At 39.1% G+C, this 3784-nt stretch overlaps 1 pseudogene; it reads left to right on the plus strand.

The window, feature by feature from the left end:
- The first annotated feature begins 2506 nt into the window (after positions 1-2506).
- On the plus strand, positions 2507-2977 carry LOC119542635 (annotated as a pseudogene).
- Positions 2978-3784: the final 807 nt, after the last annotated feature.

The following is a 3784-nucleotide window of genomic DNA, read 5'->3' on the forward strand; positions in this document are numbered from 1 at the left end:
AATGGTCCCCTAACTAGTCCCACTGATTTTTCTGGAACTAGATTTATTCATGTCTCTCCTCTAATTAAACTTTTTAATTTTCCTCCACTTGCCCTTAGGATTGAGTTCAAGCCCTTGACAACAGCACTCTGGGATGCCCCAGCCTCCCAATCCAATCCTACCTTTTGCCACGATTTCTTCTGTCCTCACCCTCTCCAACTCCTTTCAGTTCTTTGAATAGGAAATCCTTAGTTTCCAGCTGTTGCTTCCTCTCCCTCAAATACCACCCCCTATCCCCACCCTGTTCTAATTTAGGTTTCAACTTAAATTAATTTTCTCCTGGAACTTCTCTGCTGGCTCTGCTCCCCAAAGGGGGTTAGAGGCGGCCGAGAATGCCATTCTTCTCCATCATGGCCCTCCGGTGCCATATCCTATGCGCCATTCCACTTGTCTATGTCTCCTTCTAGGCTGGGAGTTTCTTGGCCTGTCTTGTTCCCCATTCTATCCCTTATACTTAGCATAGTGCTTGCATGAATTAGGCACTCAATAAATATCTGTGAATAGATGATCATAGATGAATGGATAAATGAATGACTGAGGTCTTTTCTGATAAGAGGAAATGATGACAACAATAGCTGTAAACAAATGTCGTGGCTGAAGATGAAGGAAGCAAACTTGTCCTTCTTTGGTCAGCTATAGTTTCCTTAAAATAGGAAGGCTTTGCTCTCCCACCCCAGGAGAAGTGAGTAAATTATTCCTTGGCTGGTTGGTTTTAAATCTTGCCACCTGTGAAGGTTTCTGCTGTGTGCCTGTGCCTGTATTTTATTGTTTTTGTTTCTGTTTTCATCATGGGCTTTTTACAACGGGGTTTGTTATGAAAGAATGTTACTCCAAAGTATCACTGTATAGAATCTGACATAACAAGTATTTGCTATTCAGTAATATTCAGAAGGCACAGTCATTTAATCTCTAGTATAGATCTCATATGTATGTTATACATAAAGTATTGATGTTTACCTGGGACTTCTGAACCCATAGGGAGAATGTAGGTCTAGGAAGCTGGAGGCCTAGAGTTTGGTCTTGTTTGTATCATTACCTTGCTGACTAACATTACAACACTAAACCTTCTTATATTTGCCTTTAAGTAAATGTATAATCTCTAGACTAAACTGATGCCTTTTTGGAAATTTCACACTGTGCAGACAGAATGAAATGGCAACTATGGTAATACTGTAAGCTATTGTACAAAATATAGACACTAAGAAGTATGATAAGAAGGGTAGTAGCCCAGAAGATAGAAAACCTGTAGCTAGTCTTGTTTTCACCACTAAGTATTCAATATCCTCTATTGCTTTCTTATACAAAATAATAATAAGGTTAGACAAAATGCTGTTTTTCAGATTGTGTTAGCCATAATCTATCAGTCTAGGAAACTTGAAGTAAATATACTGTACAAAAACCCATTAACTTTCTGAAAAATTCCCTTTGCCTCCTGAACTGTCCTTCTGTTTCACATTTCCTGGATTGCTGTAGTTGAATTTCTGCAGCAGGCAATGTTGCCTTTCCTTCTTTTCCCATCTGAGTTGTTTTTTGTTGCTCCAGATGTGCCCCTTTTACTTTGATATATCTTCACATTGTCTTAGAATGGAATGTTTGAATTCTACCTAGGAACCAGTGCCAGTTAAAAGCTCTTTGTGTCTCCCCCCACAGCTATCCAAGATGGTTTTAGTAATTGGGTTCTGTAGAGCTCAGCAGCTGTTACGTTACCCAGAATATTTTTTCTTATTTCTTAGCTTTTAAGTTGATTTTCAGAACACCTATTGCCTGTGCTCAGCCTGAAGGAAAGACAGCTTTCTATTCCTCTGCTAGTGTTAAACAAAAAAGGCCAATTCCAGTTCAACAGTCTGGGAGATTCTAATAGAATGCCAAATATGACCATCTTTCCAAGCTAGACTACCTGCCTTTAGGAAATTTGGGACTTTCTATTCTTGTGCAATACAAGGAATAGATGCCTGGCCAAAAAAAAAAAAAGGGAATTCAGAAAGTAGGTATGACACATACATTTCCAGAGGGTAAAAAAGTCACTTCATTTGAGTACCCACTTAGTTTCTTTCACTGCTGTATTTGAGCCTCCAAGGAGAGAAATGTGGAACAGTTTATCCAAAATTGAACTTTCCATTATTTGTTTATTAAATGGGCTGGTGTATGCACGTGTAAATTTCATTCCGATTCATAATCACGACTTGGAATATTTGTTCTTAGCTTCCTACAAATTGATAAGCATAGCGATACGGAAATCTATGTGAAAATTCCGTTTTACAAACATTTGGCAGTTCCTCTTTAATCGGTCCTTGGGATATGTCAGATTTCACTAATTTGTGTTTAACTACATGGGAAAATCTCTGGCAGCCAGCAGGGACCTTCTCTTGCCCCATACATCAGAGAAAGCCAACACTCAGGCACTCAGGTAAGCCTCTTCCTAATACTAATACACATTCATTTCAGAACAGGATATGAGCCATAAGGCATGATTCAAGCATGGGAACAAGCATTGCTATTAGAGAATAAAAAAATTCGTGTGGGGACAGAGAGGAGGAAAACGCCGGCGCTGAACCTCGCCACGCGGCTGCACCAGCACGTAGGGCGCGGAGTCTTCAGCTCGGTCCACGTCCGAGCCCGCGGAGAGCACGTTCCAGCTCAGCGCGGCCGTGGCGGAACTCGCGGGAATGGAAAAACGCGTTGAAGCTGGATCAGGGTCTGGTGAGGTAGCTGTATTCCTGACTCAAAAGTAGGTCCTCAGGCATTGTACGTGTGCACCGAGATCAACCCCAGCACAGGGGCTTGTACCCTGGAGACAGCACATGGTAACCAAGTCCACATTCAAGCAGGAATTACAGATTTGGTCAGAAGCTTGCTCCCAAGATTGAAGGAAGAAGTTGACATTCTGGTGTTTAATCACCCCTGTGTAGTGACTCCACCTGAAGAGAAGAAATTTTGAAAATGATGAGGAAAATAGTTCTACAAGGCACAGTACTTTCCAGGCAAGCAGGCCAAGAATTTCTTTTAGCCCTCGAGTTCAAGTCCTAATACACACTGTGTGCCGAGAGCTACTGAAAGCTGAATGCATTCAGCATATTTTAAAACTGAAGTCATTCTTCGGTTTACATGGAAATTTGTCTGAAACATGTCTTATAGAAAAAGGTGGAAGGTTGTGAGCATTTGCTTTCACCCAGGTATCAAGCCTATGGAAATATTTGCTCAAGTACAAGTAAACATGTATATTATATATTAAATTTGCATTTTATATTAAATGAATTACAGTATATTCGTGTTACTGAACATGTAGCTGTTTAAAAATAGTGAGTCAGGTTTGTATTTAGGGAACCAGAAGAGGTCCATGATGTACCATTAAGTGAAAAAAAGTAAGTTGTCAAACAGTATTATAATACTAGTAATATTATAATAGATGTACATTCTTGAAAAACTATCAGAGGGTATATTTGTATGTATATATTAGAAGGTCTCAGAGGATAAATAATAGGTGGGAATGGAGGAACTTTCACTCTTTTCTATTGCATTTTTATAATGATAATGTATTACTTTTATAATTTAAAAGTTTTTATTTAGAATTTTTTTTAATTTACTCTCACTTGCTTTTTGTCTCCATTGTATTTCTAATATTTAGAATGCCTTATGCCCCCTGTCTTTTCCCTGATCAACTTTTCCCTACCTTTTTTCTTTCTCATATATTTCTATTTTCTTCTAGCATACATATTGCAAACTGCTATACATTTTTTCTTAGATC

This window comes from Choloepus didactylus, chromosome 8 (assembly GCF_015220235.1).
Source record: "Choloepus didactylus isolate mChoDid1 chromosome 8, mChoDid1.pri, whole genome shotgun sequence".
NCBI lineage: Eukaryota > Metazoa > Chordata > Mammalia > Pilosa > Megalonychidae > Choloepus > Choloepus didactylus.